Raw genomic sequence first — 17,982 nt, 5'->3', positions numbered from 1 at the left:
TTTTTTGTATTTTTAGTAGAGACGGGGTTTCACCACGTTGACCAGGATGGTCTCAATCTCTTGACCTCGTGACCCACCCGCCTCGGCCTCCCAAAGTGCTGGGATTACAGGCGTGAGCCACCGCGCCTGGCCCCATATTCAAATATTTTTGTCTAAAATGACAAACATAAACTATTGTCTGAATTGCCTGAGTATTTTTGCTTTTGAACTAGTCTTTCAAAAGCCTTTTTTAAATGCCCTATCTTCTTTTACATTATGAAACCACCTTATTTCTCTAAGGACTTTCTTCTGATTTTTTTCCTAATATAAATAATCTATAGGTTGTCATCTCATAATTTTTTATTTTGTATTTATTTATTTTGAGGCAGAGTCTCACTCTGTCATCCAGGCTGGAATGCAGTGGTACAATTTTGGCTCATGCAACCTCTGCCTCCTGGGTTCAAGTGATTCTTGTGCCTCAGCTTTCCCAACAGCTGGGATTGCAGGTGCACACCACCACACTCAGGTAATTTTTGTATTTTTAGTAGAGATGGGGTTTCACCATGCTGGCCAGGCTGGTGTCAAACTCCTGATCTCAGGTGATCCCCTTACCTCAGCTTTCCAAAGTGCTGGGATTACAGGTGTGAGCCACCACACCCGGCCTAGTATAATAAATTTAAAAAAAAAATGTCTTCTATAGGAGTTAGGAATCCTGACTACCAGAAGATCTTTATTTTATTTTGATTATGGGTGATGAGTCTCCTGGCATCTCTTAACAAAGGCAGCAGTGTTTTACAGGGTCATGCTCCTTCTGCAAGGTCAAGTAAGAGAAGACCAAAAAGGAAAAAAAAAAGAAAAAAAGAAAAAAACCAACCATGGAAAAGCATATAGGTTGAGACATAGTGGAAGCCAAATTGAGGTAGGTTAAACAATGAGAGGGAGATGAAGAGACACAATTGGAAAGTTTAGACAACTCTGAAGTGGGGAGGAAGGGGATAAGGCGGTACTTAAGGGGAGAAAATAATATGAAGTTGAGAAAGATTTCTTATTTTCTTTTTTTATAAATCAGAGAGGCTTAAGCACTTTAAATGGACATAGAAAGGATCCACGAGAACTATTGAATATAATAATAAAAATTGGTGCATGTGTGAGGCTTCTGAGAAGGCAGGCATTGATCTAAGGCATGGGTAGAGATTGGTGACTTTGGATAGGAGACATACTTTCTTGTAAACAGGAGAGAAGGTAAGAATAAGTGTTAAATGTAGGTTTGTGTGTCTTCAAAAGGGATGGAATTTCTGTATTCTGAGCCCCGCTCTGATTTCTCCCTTAAATAGAAAGTGAGGTCATCTGCTGAGAGTGGAGAGGGTAACAGGAGTCGAACAAGGTTGAGAAGGGAGTTTTGAAGTTGACCAATAAAATGTAGTGTTAGTGCAGGTTGTGTTAAGACTTGTTTGCTGCTAGATACCATGAATTAACAGTGATACCTGTCTGTCTTCTTACAGTGCTATCTAGCATCTTTTTGAAGCAAAGTATTTTAGGGCAGTGCTACTCAAGTCATGGTCCATGAACTGAAACAAGGGTCTGAAACAAGATTAGGAGCTTGCCACAGAATGTTAACCAGTGTACTGTTTCCTTCATCCAGCTGAACTAAATATCAGATGAACTAAATGATTTTGGTTGGTTTACATTCTGACACAAGCTTTAAAAACTTTTTTTTTTTACAGAGATGGGGGTCTCACTTTGCTAGTCCGGTTGAACTCTTAGACTCAAGCAGTCCTTCTGCCTTGGCCTCCCATTCGATCCCTTGCAGTGGTTAATAATTCCTTATGTTGGCTGAGTGCAGTGGCTCACGCCTGTAATCCCAACACTTTGGGAGGCTGAGGCGGGCAGATCACCTGAGGACAGGAGTTACAGACCAGACTGGCCAATGTGGTGAAATCCTATCTCTACAAAAAATACAAAAATAAGCCAGGTGTGGTGACATATGCCTGTCGTCCCAGCTACTCAGGAGTCTGAGGTAGGAGAGTCACTTGAACCCAGGAGGCAGAGGCTGCGATGAGCTGAGATCACGCCACTGCACTCCAGCCTGCCTGGGCAATAGAGTGAGACTCTGTCTAAAAAAAAAATGATAATAGTAACTCCTTATGTTAAACTTTATTTCAAATTAATGTGTGGTTTCTCTCTATCCAGACTGATGCATCATTTTGGGCAAAAGTGATTTGTCTTTTTCAGTGCTTTACATTTTAGGAAACACATTGTTGTTCTGTCCCCTTGTTAGTGTTGGCTTTGATCACTTGTTTAAGGTGGTGACTCCCTGATTTCTCCAGTCTAAAGATATCTCCTGCCCTCCTTTTCAGATTAGCAAATATCCTTTTAGGAGATACTTCAGAGTCTGTGTGAATATTTGGTTCCCAAAAAACTTAGGTTGACATCCACTGATTCTTGCCTTTATCAGTTATTACTGTGATAGTACAAAATGATGTTTGTGTCACTCTGTGCTTACTAGTTGATAGTCCGCTGTATTGATAACCATTTCTTTTTCCATTTATCTATCGTGGGCTTATGAAATATTTTAGTATGTTATAGCCATTTCTTCTTTTGATAGTCAAATTGCCCTAATTTGGACAATAGTTGAAACATCTAAAAGTTGACAGTCATAGCTCACTATAGCCTTAACCCTCCAGGCCCAAGTGATCCTCCCACTTGAGCCTCTCAAGTAGCTGGGACCACAGGCACATACCACCAAACCCGGCTAATTTTAATTTTTATTGTGGAGACATGGTTTTCCTAGGTTTCTCAGTCTGGTCTCAAACTCCTGAGCTCAAGCGATCCTCCTTCCTTGGGTTCCCAAAGTGCTAGGATTACAGGCATGAGCCACGGCACCCAGTTGAGCACTTTCTTATTTCCTGGCAAAACAAGAATTTCTAGATTTATCTTACGCTTTTTCTATGCCAGCTCTCTAAGGAGCCCCATTTCCTTATTTTGGTGAAATCCAGTTTACCTTTTATGGATTATTCTTTTGTGCCATATTTAAGAAACATTTCTTTAACACGGGTATTTTCTCCTCTGTTTTCTTCTTGGAAGTACCATAGTTTTGAGGTTTACATTTAGATCTATGATCCATTTTGAGTTAATGTTGGTATGTGGTATGAGATACGGATCCAAGTTCATTTTATATATGGATGTGCAGTTTTTCTAGCAACGTTGAAAGGACTGTCCTTTCTCCTGCATTGTCTTTGTCAAAAATCAGTTGTCCACGCACGTCTGTGTTTATTTCTGGACTCTCTTCTGTTCCATTGGTCTTTTTGTGTATCTTTTTTTTTTTTTTTTTTTTTGAGACGGAGTTTTGCTGTTGTTACCCAGGCTGGAGTGCAATGGCGCGATCTCGGCTCACTGCAACCTCTGCCTCCTAGGTTCAAGCAATTCTCCTGCCTCAGCCTCCCGAGTAGCTGGGACTACAGGCGTGCGCCACCATGCCCAGCTAATTTTTGTATTTTTTAGTAGAGACAGGGTTTCACCTTGTTGACCAGGATGGTCTTGATCTCTTGACCTCGTGATCCACCCACCTCAGCTTCCCAAAGTGCTGGGATTACAGGCGTGAGCCACCGTGCCCGGCTGTGTATCTTTACACTAATGTCATACTGTTGAGTTTGTATTAAAGCCAAGAGATCTTATGTCAGGAAAACAGTTCTGCAGGGAATCCTGTTTCTAACTGTAGAACTAAATTTAATGACAGAGAAAAGGGGTGACAAAGTAGTATGTACTTGTTATATGCCCTAACAATGTAGAGATAATAAGTTATTCAGGAGCATAAGGAATATAATTTATATGAATACTTCCTGAGGAAGTTGTTAGAGAATTAAGTTTCACACAACCAAGAAATGGTTTAATAGGCTTACTGATTGATTGCCTTATAAAACTTAACCAGGGCATCAAGTGATATTATTACTTTAAATAGATGCTGTGTGCTATGGTGTGGGGATGGTGAGGGGGGAAGGATGGAACTAATTTCTATGTTGCTCATACTAGGGAATCACAAGACAGTGTCTAAGAAAGAGAGGACTTAAGGAAGGATATTATATAAAGCTAACCATTCGGGCAAAAGCCCAAACCTTTCTAGATAACAAAAGAAGTATTGGCAGGGGGAGGGAGGAGGTGGAGAGGTGCAGAAAGGAGAGCAAAAGAAACAAATGCAATGAAATAACTTATATATTCTCAGTGACAGAATTGAGACCACATAGTGATCTTAGTAAATAATAGGCTTAACTGGCCTATTAAGAGAAAAAATAGTTTTAGGTTAACATAGCAAAATCCAACTCTGTGGTTTTGCTTTGTTGCTGTTGTTTTGAGACAGAGTCTTAATCTGTCACCTGGGCTAGAGTGCAGTGTTGTGATCCGACTGCGATCTACAGGGTTCAGGCGATTCTCCTGCCTCAACCTCCCAAGCAGGTGGGACTACAGGCACAATGCACCATACCCAGCTAATTTTTGGTATTATTGGTAGAGATGATGTTTCGCCATGTTGGCCAGGTTGGTCTTGAACTCTTGACGTCAAGTGATCCACCCACCTCAGCATCCTAAAATGCTGTGATTATAGGCGTGAGCCACTGCACCCAGCTCAACTCTGTGTTTTATGTAAAAGATGCATCTGCAAAACCAAAAAAACTCAAAGATTAAGAGGTTGGGCAAAGATATGCCAGGCAAATATAATAACAAGGGTTATTATAGTTATTTTACACAAGGTAAAACTCAGGCCAGAAATCATTAAGGAGGTAGGACACATTATAATGCTATAAGCTGCAGTCCGTAATGAAGATATGTTATATTGGGTACATGGATATTCATGACAGCTTTCATAAACATAAAAAATAAAAAGCTTCAGGTGAGTCGTTAAGAATTAGGAACATATAAATAATAAAAGACCTAAAATCCATCTCAGTTCAAGGTAGATCAAGTGAACAAAAACTTTTAGGCTACTCAGGACCTAAATAACACAATTGGAAGGTAGATCTTAGGGTTATTTATTGCGTATAAGAGATTATACATTTTTGTAAATTCACATGGGATGCTCATGAAAAATGATTATTGAGGTACAAAGAAAACTCTCAAAAATTTCCCCCAAAATAGGTACAGCATTATATTTTGGCTTTATACTTTTTTGGGTGAAACTGGAGAAAGGAAGATAATCCATTATGTTGCTGGTGGGAATGAAGGATGCAAACTGGGAGGGAATTTGGCAATATATAGCAAAATGCAAATACATTTCCTCATTGACCTGGCAACCTCCACTTCTAGAAATATATCTCAGAGATACAGATGCAAAAGAATAAAGTGAAGTGTGCACAGAGTTATTTGTAGCACTGTTGATAATAATGAAAGATTGATATGACCAGCAGTAAATGACTGGTGGAATAAACTATGGTATATTACTGTGCAGATGTAAAAAAGGAACGAAAAAGATATATACGTACTGCTGTGGAGTGAATTCCATGATGTATTGTTAAGTAGAAATGAGGTGAAGAAGAATGTGTATTATCTGCTACCGTGTGTTTGTGTGTGTGTGTGTGTGTGTGTGTGTGTGTGTGTTTCTTAGCTCTAGCCACTAAAAGGATCTAAAGCAACAGTATTTCTGTGACAATAAGGAGAAAGAGAAAATATGTGCTTATATTTACAAATAAACAATGGAGGTTGGGCATGGTGGCTCACACCTGTAATCCCACACCTTGGGAGGCTGAGGCAGGAGAATCGCTTGAACCCAGAAGGCAGAGGTTGCAGTGAGCAGAGATCAGGCCACTGCACTCCAGCCTGGGAGACAGAGAGAGACTCCATCTCAAACAAACAAACAATGGAAGAATAAATACCTAAAAATGGCTGCTAGTGGGGGAATTAAAAATTGGGAAGGAATTAGAGAAGAAAATTAGACCTATGCTATATTGTAAGCACAAAAAGCTTATATTGCATTCAATGGTGTATTCTTAATGGTTATGTTGGTATTTTGAAACTATTCAGATTTCATGTGACGTAAAACAAATAGATACTTGTGGCAATATCATTAGGCATAAGAATTCCCAGGATAATGATGAAGGAAAGTTCCAGGATGGCAGCTTGCAGCAGGCTTGAAAAGATTTGGATCTGGAAGAAGGATTTCAGATTTCGGAGGAGGATACATCTGAGGGCACAAATGTAAAACTCTTTGATTAGCTGATATATTCGAACATATTGAAAAAGATTTACGGTTCTGTTGGAAAGTGATAAATACTTAAAAACTAAGATTTTTTAAATGCAGGCAACTGTTAAATTCGAGAATGAAATTGCTTGAGAAAGGAAATAGTGTACTATGCTCTGCAGCTCAGTTGTGAATATTATTAAATGTTCATAATATATAAATATATATTTCATTTATCAAATTTCCAACTAAAATTATAAATTTGTTGGAAAACTAATAGAAATAAATGTCAGGAGGATAAGGAGGGAAGGAGATTTTTGCATGGGGGCTTACCTACATTTTCCACTGTAAGACAGGACATGTAATTCTTGTGTTTTATAAATCTTGGAATGTTATAATTTAAAAAGATAATGTTATATTTAAAAGTTTATGTATTAGTATAAAGTAAACTGAGTATATTGATTAATATTATAGGCCAGGGTAAATTATTTTAGTCTGGGCATGGTGGTCCATGCCTGTAATCCCAGCACTCTGGGAGGCCGAGGCAGGAGGATCACTTGAGGCTAGGAGTTCAAGACCAGTCTGAGCAGCATAGTAAAAACCCTGTCTTTTTATTTTTATTTTTTATTTTTTTGAGGCAGGGTCTTGCTCTGTGGCCCAGGCTATAGAGTGCAGTAGTACAAACACATGTCACTTCAGCCTTTTTCTCCTGGGCTCAAGTAATCCTCCTGCCTGAGCCTCTTGAGTAGCTGGGACTACAGGTGCATGCCACCACACCCAGATAGCTTTTGTTTATTTTAGAACTCATGGATTCATGAATAGGCAGTATCAGTTGAGCAGGCAGCTCAGTGCTCCACAGAAGTGACAGGAGTGGGAAACTTGGATAAGGTGTTCTTGGCATCAAGACAATGGGAAGTACTTAGTTAGAGGCTAGTTGGCAGTTTCTGATTCATAAAGTCACTGGAGGTTGTTGGTTTCTGAACAAGTTTGGTTTCTTTTTGCTTAAGTGGGAACCCAAAGTGCTATGGCCATCTCAGCATAGTGGCCTCTCAATTAATAATGATAATGATGATGATGATGATGATGATGATTTTGAGATAGGGTCTTGCTCTGTTGCCAGGCTGGAGTGCAGTGGCGCAATCTCAGCTCACTGCAGCCTTGGCCTCCTGGGTTCAAGTGATTCTCTTGCCTTAGCCTCTGGAGGAGCTGGGACTACGGGCATGTACCACCATGCCCAGCTAATTTTTGTATTTTTAGTAGAGATGGGGTTTCACCATGTTGGCCAGGATGGTCTTGATTTCTTGATCTCGTGATCCACCCACCTCAGCCTCCCAAAGTGCTGAGATTATAGGTGTGAGCCACTGTCTCCAGCTGCCAATTAATTAATTATTTTAATAGAGATTAAAAAGACTAAAAGTTAAGGCTCCATCCTTGACTTTCTTTAAAAAACTAACATTCCCTTAATAAATTGTGTTATTTCTCCATTCTGCATCTCAGAATTCTGTTGTCTTCTTTTTATCTTCTTAGTTCAAGCTGTCTTTATTTCCTAAGGTCATTTCAGCTGCTTCCTAATTGTTCTTCCTGTCTCTGAGGGTGCCTTCTCATTTTTGTTGAAGAGGTCTCTCCACCATGAACTGAAAACTCAGGATGCTTAAGCTTTTCAAGGTCAAGAAACACACATTGCCATTACCCCCAGAAGTTTCTTGTCTGCTATATTTTTATCTTTTTCCTTCTCCCTTAGAAGGTAACCGTTTGCCCAACGTGTGTGTGTGTGTGTGTGTGTGTGTGTGTGTGTGTCTGTCTGTCTGTCTGTCTGTCTCAGGGTCTTGCTCTGTCATCTAGGCTAGAGTGTAGCGCTGCAGTCATGGCTCACTGCAGCCTTTACCTCCTAGGTTCAAGTGCTTCTCCAGCCATACCCTACTGAGTAAGCTGGGACTGTAGGCATGTGCCACCATGCCTGAATATTCAAGTTTTAAAAAAACTTTTTTGTAGTGACAAGGTCTCCCTGTGTTTCCCAGGCTGGTCTTGAACCCTGGAGCTCAAGCAGTCCTACCACCTTAGTCTCCCAGTGCTGGGATTACAGGTGTGAGGTACTGCACTTGGCCTGCTCCGCTTTTATATTAACAGTTCCTTCATTTACTTTATGGCAAATGCTTTAACTTAGCTTTGTCTGTTTTGGGACTTTGAAAGGAATGGTGCTGGTATATTTCTTCCTGTCTTCATTTAACATTGAAGCGGTCATCCATGTTGTTGCATATAGCTATAGTTTATTCATTTTTAATGCTGTAAATACATTGTGCAATTATACCACAGTTTTTCCATTCTGTTGTTGCTGTGTATTGGAAATGTTGCTTGTTTTTGGCTTTTTTTTTTTTTTTTAAGCAATGAAGCTATTGACATTTTGTTAATATATCCTGCTATTCATGTATGTGAGTCCTGAGGTTTTGGTGTTTTTTTTATTTTATTTTATTTTTATTAATACACTATAAAGCAGAATTCCCGATTATAGAGAAGGTGAACGCTCAAGTTAACTTTTACCATCTCTTATATACCCACCAGCAGTTCATTTATGTTCCTATTAACTGAGATGTAGATGTTCACTAACATTTTGTGTTATCAGTCTTTTTATCTTTTGGCAATCTTGTCGGTGTTTCCTGTTAACTTATTGGGATCTGAGAAGCTTTTCCTAAGTACCAGTTAGGTTGAGCACTTTTCATATCCATCATTTGGATTTCAGCTATTGTAAAGTACTTGTTCAAGTCTCTCCTATTTTTTCTTTTTGTTGGGTTAAACTTTTTTTTCTTTTTCATTTTTTAAAAAGTTATTTTTTTATGAGACTTGATCTTGCTATGTTGTCCAGGCTGGTCTCAAAACTCCTGAGCTCCAGCAATCTTTCTGCCTCAGCCTCCCAAATAGCTGGGATGACAAGTATGCACCACCATGTCTGGCTATTTTAATTTTAATAGAAGTTATTTTATATTCTTGCTATTCTTCCATTCCATTTGCCTTTTTTATAGGGTCCTTTTTAATTTTATGAATCTTTGTGATAAGCACTCTTGTTTTAAGAGCCTACAGTGCTGGGTGCTGTAGCTCACACCTGTAATCCCAGTACTTGAGGAGGCTGAGGTGGGAGGATCACTTGAGCCCAGGTGTTTGAGACCAGCCTGGGCAACATAGGGAGAACTTGTCTCAATAACAGCAACAAAACAGCCAGGCATGGTGACACAAGCCTGTGATCCCAATACTTGGGAGGCTAATTTGGGAGGATTGCTTGGACCCAGGAGGTTGGGGCTGAAGTTAGCCTTGATCATAGCACTCCAGCCTGAGTAATGGAGCAAGACCCTGCCTCCAAAAAAGAAAAGAAAAGAAAAAAATATTTTCTTTTAAAAGCTCTATAGTTTGCCCTTCACATTTGGATTTTTGTTTCATCTGCAGTTGATTTATATATATATGGTGAGGTTGCAGTCCAGTTTCACAGCATTTCCCAGTGCTCTACACTGCTGTGCTTATAAATTATGTATGCATGAGTCTGTTTCTTTTTTAGCAGTCTGATTTCTCTTTCTCAGGCAGTTTTGATCTATTAATCTATTTGTTACTACCTGTACCAGTACCACACTTTTTTTTCCTTTTAGAGAAAGGGTCTTGCTATGTTGCCCAATTTGGTCTTGTACTCCTGACCTCAAACAGTCCTCCAGCCTCAATCTTGGGATTACAGGCATGAACCACTACCTGTCCCACATTCTCTTTACAATAGTTTTTGAAAACTGATAAAGCAAGTCCTTATGTTTTCCCTCGCCACTACATGTAATTATTTTTCAGAAGTTTCTAATTATTTTTTTAGCTATTTGAATTATCACATATGAATTCACCTATCGGATTTCACAGAAAACGTGATAGGATATTAATTGGGATTATGAGAAATTGATAATGTGGGGAAAATATCTCTTATTATGCTTTTTTTTCCCTTCAAGTCTGATGGGTAGCTTGCTGGCATCCTAACAAAGTTTGAGGGAGACACATCGCACACATGTGTCTGAAAACCTGATCATCATGCTTATGAACTACAAAGGGATCTTATTATGCTTTCTTTAGCGACTTGTTAAGTATAATTATTCCCATTGGGATTTTCCATGTCTTCTCTTAAGGTTTTTCTAGGTACTTGATAGGTTACGATGCTACCATAAGTGTTAATCTACTTCATTCTACCTTTGTGTTCCTGGTAAAATAAATACAAATGTGTGGGGTTTTTTTCCCTTTTTATTATTTTTTGTAGAGGTAGTGTCTCACTATGTTGCCCAAGTGGGTCTTGAACTCCTGGACTCGAGCGATCCTCTCACTTTGGCCTCCCAAAGTGCTGAGAGCTTTTGGCTACCATTTCTGGCCCAAATAGATTTTGTTTCTTAGTTAGTTTTTTTTTTTTTTTGAGCTACAGTCTTGCTCTGTCATCCAGGCTGGAATGCAATGGCACAATCACAGCTTACTGCAAGCTCAACTTGCTGGGCTCAAGTGATCTTCTTATCTTAGCCTCTCAAGTAGCTGAGACTACAGGCATGCACCACCATGCTTAGCTAATTTTTGCACATTGTTGTAGAGGTGGGGTCTCACTCTGTTGCCCAGGCCGATCTCAAATCCCTATACTCCTCTGGCCTTGGCCTCCCAAAGTGCTGGGATTCTAGGCATTAGTCACTGGGCCTGGCCCCAAATGTGTCTTAAATTTTTTTTTTTTCCAATAACTTTTTGTTGAATCTTTCTAGTTCTAGTAATTTCTCTGTAGCTTTGTTTGGCTTCTCTTAAATGTAATCATGTCATCTGTGAATAATGACAATGTTTATTATTTTCAATTGTTATGCCTTTTCTTTTTCTTGCTTTATCATGCTGGCTAAACTCCATTGCTGAATAAAAGTCAAGCCAGTGGATATTTTTATCTTATTTCTGATCTCAGGAAGGAAGCTTCAACATTACACCATTAAATGTGAAGTTTGCCGTAGGATTTTATACAGATCTTTTATAAGCATATAGATATTCCCATTGGTGAGGGAGGGATTCCTGCCCTAGGGTTATGAGGTTGGCCCAATACATAACATCTGAGACTGGACAGAGGAAATTGACAACAGTTTATTAGTCACATAGACTTATATAGCCCTGGGGAGGACAATACATTGACAGACAGGGCCATATGATGGTTGCACTTGGGACAGAGTAAACATACAGGGACTGTGGAAGGTAGTCTTTCATGTAGTATCATAAAAGCGCCCCTGGTTCCCACAGGAGGATGTGATTGGCTTGCGTGAATAATTCTGTAGACTGGCAAGGAACCGAAACTCAATATTTAAGCATAAGCAGAAATTGTGCCTGGTCACTTTAATAAAGTATTTGGTTAAGGGACCTTATCTGTGGAAGTAGAATGGGGAGAAGACCTTGTGATTAGGCTATTCAAGGTCCTCCCAATTTTTCAGAACCAAGGCAGTACATAATATTGAACCTCAGTTCTAGGCCATATACTCCCCCCATTTATTTCCTAGTATTTACAGAGGGTATGTGTCTGTCTGTGTGTTTGTGTCTATGTGTCTGTCTTTTTGATCATGAATAGATTTTTTTTTTTTTAAAGACAGAATTTTGCTCTTGTTGCCCAGGCTGGAGTGTAATGGCGTGATCTCAGCTCACTGCAACTTCCACCTCCCTGCTTCAAGTGATTCTCCTGCCTCAGCCTCCTGAGTTGCTAGGATTACAGGCACGTGCCACCATGCCCAGCTAATTTTGTATTTTTAGTAGAGATGGGGTTTCACTATGTTGGTCAGACTGGTCTGGCACTCCACCTACCTCGGCCTCCCAAAGTGCTGGGATTACACTTTGGGAGGCTGAGCCACCATGCCTTCCCTTAGATTTTTTTTTTTAATATACTTTTTCTTATTTATCTAGTGAAAGCATGATTCATTTAATCTCTTAGGTGTTGAGTTCTAAGAATTGATTTTCTAATAGTAAAATAACCTTACTTTCCTAGGCAGAAGTCTACTTAGTGATGGTATATTATACTTTTCACATGCTGTAGGATGTGGTTTGTTAATACTTTGTTTATTGCTTTCGTGTTTATGAATTACCTTGGCCTGTAGTTTTTCTTTGTAATACTGCCCTTGTGAGTTTTCTTGTAGAGTTAGGTGAACTTCATAAAATGGATTACAGAGTGCTACTTATCTGAAGGAATTTGTGTAAGATTGGAATTAAAGTATATTTCTTGAATATATGGTAGCAGTCAGGGACTGGGCTTTTCTTTGCAGGAAGATTTTAACTCTGGATTCAATTTTCTTAAAGGTTTATCTATAGGACTCTTCTACTTGAGAGACTATGGTAGACAGTTTCTTTTTTTCTAGGAATCTGTACATTTTATATACATTTTCAATTTTATTGATATAGGTGGTTGATAATAACCTCTTGGAAATTGTCTGTGTCATCTAAAGTTATGAAATTTTCTTTTTCATTCCTGGTGCTGATTTTATAGCTTCTCTATGTCTCTTTCCTCAATATGGATTTTCAATTTTATTGGTTTCTTTGAAAAAATACATTAATAATTCTATTTTATTTTATTAATTTTATTCTATTTTCTGTGAGCATATTTTACTATGCCTTATCAATGTTCTGAATAGTTTTTTTTTATTGTGGTAAAATATACATAACATAAAATTTACTACTTTAATCATTCAAATATATAATTCTGTGGCATTAAGTACATTCATAGTGTTCTGTAACCTTCACTACTATTTCCAGAATTTTTTCATCATCCTGAGCAGAACTTCTCTACCCATTAAGCAAGAGCTACTCCCTATTGCCCCTTCCTCCTAACCCCTGGTAACCCCTTTCCTACTTTCACAAATAGAACATTTTATTTGCCACAATTTGAAAACAGATTATTGGACTGCTGGTTCATATATATCCATCAGCTCATTCAACTTTAGCACTGATCTCATCCCCAGTGGCTTTCCCAGAACTACTACCTTCACCATGAAGCTCCATGAATTTTCCCAGTTCAATTCTGGGCTTCTTCAGCATTTTTACTTTTCTACTAAAGCCATCATGGAGAGGATAGATTGGCAAGCCTTTTCTGTGTCCTTTCCAATGCTATCCAGAATCAATGTATTGACCACTTCTTTCAGGTGATTTGTTTGTACCTCTCAGGTCATGATTTCCAGCATTTTCCTCTGGATTTGGCAGACCTGTTGGTGCTGAGCATAGGAGATCTTCTGTATCTGATTGTTGGTTTTTTAGTAAAACCAACACAGAACAGATGAAGCAAATAACCATCAGTAGTAGTCTTGATATCGACATGAGCTTCAATCATGGTCTGCCATTTTTTGACCGTGGAACACATTTTGTCAAGGGGTAAGACCCATGCCATGAAAGTTAGGCAGTTTTTGCCCTGAATGTCTTCAGTAATCAGCTTAAATTTTCTAAATGCAATTTCATCATTCTGCAAGTCAACAAGACTCACTTCAAACACATGACCCTTGAGATGATCAGATGCAAATTTTTGTTTCTTGGGGGGTTCTGGTGACTAGTGTCTTTCCAATATTTCTTAGATTGGACATAGCAGAAGCTTTCATATCATACCAATCTTTCTAAGAAAATGGATCAACCACCTTCTTGGCTCCCTTTGCTGCCTTTTATAAGGTGTTTGTTCTTGACAACCACTGTTGTGCTGCTTCTCTTTCCTTCTGTCCTTGTGAATTTGCCTATTCTAGAACCTCATGCAAATAAAATTATATAATATTTGTTTTTTCTGGTCTGACTTATTTCCTTTAACATAATATTTTTAAGTTTTATCCATAGCATAGTGTTGGAAACAAGTTTTCAGTGCCACAAAAGAAATAGCACTCAAACATAAATTTTCTCAGCAAGGCAAATTTATTTCTGTAGAAGAGTGTGTCTGGTGGATGGAGCAATGGTGAGAGCATACTGGACAAGGGAGAGGAAGGGGGTCCTATCCCTGATGTAGCTAGTCTCTACTGCTGTGTCTTTCCCCTATTGGCTAGGGTTGGACACCACAGTCTTAGCTAATTCTGATTGGCTATTTTAAAGAGAGCCAGGGGTATGATCCAGAGAGGCAGGGTGAGTAGTTTTGGTGGGAAGGATGGTTACAGAGCAGGTGACGAAGGATGACTAAGGACAAAGCAGGTGATAGAGGCTAGGAGGGGGTTGTTTACTGAAACCAGGGGCAAGGAGACGTAAGTAAAGAACAAGGAAGTTAAACTTTAAAATGGAGAACAAAGAATAGGGAAGCTGAACATACTGACATTGGTTCTTTGAAGAGGAATTTACTGTATCCCCCAGTAGCATATATCAGACTTCACTTCTTATGGGTGAATGATACTCCATTGTAAGGGTACAGCACATTTTATTTACACATTGATCTTTTAATGAATATTTATATTGTCCACTCTTTAGCTATTATGAATAATACTGCTATGAATGTTGGTGTACAAGTATGTGTTAGTCCCTGTTTTCAGTTATTTTTGGGTGTTTAGGTGTAGAATGGCTGTTAGCTTTTTGGTGAACTACCAAACTGTTTACCACAGCAGCTCTGCCATTTTGCATTCCATCAGCAATGCACAAGAATTCTAATTACACCACATCCTGGACAATATTTATTTTTCCTTTTTTTAAATTTTTTGGATGAAAGCCATTCCTAGTGGGTGTGAAGTGATAATCTCATTGTGGTTTTGATTTGCATTTCCCAAATGATGTTGAAAATCATTTAATGTGCTTGTTTTTTTTTTTTTTTAATCTTCTTTGGAGAAATGTTGGATAGACACAGTGACTTGACACTTATAATCTCAATTCTTTGGGGGTTTGAGGTGGGAGGATCACTTGAGCCCAGGAGTTTGAGACCAAACTGAGCAACACAGGGAGACTCTGTCTCTACAAAAATAAAATTAAAAAAATTTAGGCAGGCATGGTGGTACATGCCTGTAGTCCCAGCTACTCAGGAGGCTGAGACAGGAGGAACACTTGAGCCCAGGAGGTGGGGGCTAAAGTGAGAGGTGATTGATGGTACCACTGCCCTCCAGCCTGGGGACCACTGCCCTCCAGCTTGGGCAACAGGATGAAACCCTGTCTCAAAAAAAAAAAAAGAATAGAAATGTCTATTGAAGTTCTTTTACCTATTTTTGAATTTTCGTTAAGTTGTAAAAGTATGTATTCTGGTTACTAAGATGCTTTATAAGATACACAATTTGCAAATATTTTCTCCCATTCTGTGGGTTGTCTTTTCACCCTCTTGATAATGTCCTTTAATGTACTGTAGTTTTGATTTTGGTTAAGAGGGCATCCTGCAAAGTAGCAGAGTAGGAATCTCTACAGGTTAATTCTTACATTGAAACAACCAGTAAGCTGGAAAAAATGACCGGAATCAACTTTCAGATTGTGGAGCCAGGGGAGTGCTTGATGACGGGAGAGGCTACTGCTCTGGGGAAAGTCGCAAATGGACTGTACTAACCATCAACAAGCAAAAATAAGCCACCCCTTAGAAGTTGGAAAATTACTGAGTTTATCCTGCTTGGAGCTATGGATTCATGTTCATCAAATTTGGGAACTTTTTAGGTATTAATTATTCCACTTTTTTTTTTTTTTTTTTTTTGCCTCTTTCTCTTCTAGGACTTGTTCGATGGTGTTCCACAGGTACCTTAGGTTCTGTTCATTTTTTCTTTATTTTTTCATTTTAATCTTCAGACTGGATAATTTCAAGTGTTTTATCTTCATGTTTGCTGATTATTCTGCCTGCTCAAATCTGCCCTTGCACTGCTGTACGATTTTTTTCATTTTAGCTCTTGGGCTTTTCAGCTTCAGAATTTCTTTTTGGTTCCTTTCTATAATGTATGTCTCTTTACTGACATTCCCTGTTTGTTCATATACTCTTCTGATGTCCTTTAACTCTTTGTGCATAGTTTCTTTTATTTCATTGAGCACATTTGAGACAGTTGACTTAACATCCTTGACTAGTAGTTTGACTGTCTGAGCTGTCCCAGGGATAGTTTGCTGTCAGATTATTTTTTTTCTGTTAGCCAGCCATGTGCTTTCTATGATTTAAAAATTTTTTTGTTGAGAACCAGTCAATTTGAGTATTACAATGTGCTGGTAACTCAAAAACATATTGTCCTTCTACTCAGGGATTTATTTTGTTGTTTATTGAGGTCTAAAGTTGTCTATTTGTATAGTGACTTTTCCAAATGATTTTTGTGAAGTCTGTGTTCCTTATTATGTGGGTTATTGACGTTTCTGTCCCATTAACTCTGTATCTGCTTTCAGCCTCTCAGATATTTTTAAATGTCTAGATTCTTAAAAACTAGTGTGTATTCCTTTTAAATGTGCTGATAGATGTCACCAGAGAAGCCACCATAAGCCTAAGGGGATCAGATATAGCCAACCATCTCTGCTGATCCTCAGGGAACTGCCATACCAATTAAATCACACCCCAGAATTTTAGAGCACAAAGTCCTTACTGTTCACTATAGCAACAGTGAGCTACTCTAGGAATGCTGTCCCTGTGTTGCAGCAGGACTATGGAAGGAGTCATGGTAGCTGGTTCATACATACCACTCTCTTACCAAAGATAGATAGTCACCTTGATAATACCAATAATTTTATCACAGCTGTCTAAAATATGTGTTATTTCCCAATAGTCTAATACAAGTCCATCTTCCATTTTTTTCCCTTTTCCCAAAAATGCCCTTTATATCTGTTTATTATTGTTATTATTTTTTAAATAGAGACAGGGTCTCCCTATGTTGCACAGGCTGGTCTTGAACACCTGGCCTCAAGTGACCCTCCCGCTTTGGCCTCCCAAAATACTAGGATTACAGGCATGAGCCACCATACCTGGCCATGTTTCTCTTAATCTGGAATTACTTCTATGATTAATATGAGTAGTGGCTCATACCTGTGATCCTAGCACTTTGGGAGGTTGAGGCAGGAGGAACACTTGATGGCAAGAGTTGAAAACCAGCCTGGGCAACATAGCAAGACCCCATCTGTATTTTAAAAAGGAAAATAAAATGAAACAACAACAAAAAGATAGATGTTAAACCTTACAATACGGAGTATGTCAGCTAAAACTATACCAATATAGCTATTTTTCACCTATCAGGCAAAAATCCAAATGTTTGTTAAAATACTCTATTTGAGACTTTGAGAAACTGGATATTGTTACACATTTCCAACGAGAGTGCATTTGGTGGTTTCTAACAAAATTGCAGATCCTTTTATCCTTTGACCCACAAACCCACTTCTAAGAATCTATTTTAAGGGTACATCTGCCACTAGTAAAGTGATATGTAGACAGAGTTATTCATTGAGTCATCACTATAATAGCAAAAGATGGGAAATAAGTTGTAAAAAAGGACTGGTTGAGGTACATACAATGTGAGGAAAAAAAGAATGCAGGTAGATCTGTATTCACTGATAAGGAGTGATCACCAGGATGTATTGTTAAGTGGAAAACAAAAACAAGCTGCAGTACAGTGTTTTTTTTGCAAAAAGAACTTCTAGGAAAAGAAGAAGGAAAAAATAACTGGATGGATACCAGAAAACACGGCTTAATAAAAATGACTAGGGCAGGTCAAGTAGGGCAAATGGAATAGAGTGATACAGATGGAAGAGAGGGTGGGGGGCTAGGGGAGGGATAGCATTAGGAGAAATAACTAATGTAGATGATGGGTTGATGGGTTAAGCAAACCACTATGGCACATGTATACATATGTAACAAACCTGCATGTTCTGCACATGTATCTCAGAACTTAAAGTATAATAATGAAATTAAAAATAAAATTAATAGTAGTGTCCTGTGAGAA

At 38.7% G+C, this 17,982-nt stretch overlaps 1 protein-coding gene and 1 non-coding gene across 3 annotated transcripts in view; one reads left to right on the top strand and one right to left on the bottom strand.

Moving 5' to 3' along the window:
- The window catches only part of TRIM24 (tripartite motif containing 24), a 120,674-nt gene that overhangs the window by 11,549 nt on the left and 91,143 nt on the right, over positions 1 to 17,982 (top strand). The gene's annotated exons all lie outside the window — the stretch shown is intronic.
- LOC135274544 (small nucleolar RNA U13) lies at positions 10,115 to 10,218 on the bottom strand. Its single transcript, XR_010342345.1, has one exon. It is a non-coding gene; the product is annotated as a small nucleolar RNA U13 (small nucleolar RNA).

This window comes from Aotus nancymaae, unplaced genomic scaffold (assembly GCF_030222135.1).
Source record: "Aotus nancymaae isolate 86718 unplaced genomic scaffold, 86718_ANA_hifiasm-v0.15.2.pri h1tg000002l, whole genome shotgun sequence".
NCBI classification, from domain to species: domain Eukaryota; kingdom Metazoa; phylum Chordata; class Mammalia; order Primates; family Aotidae; genus Aotus; species Aotus nancymaae.
This window is presented reverse-complemented; position numbering and strand designations above follow the sequence as displayed.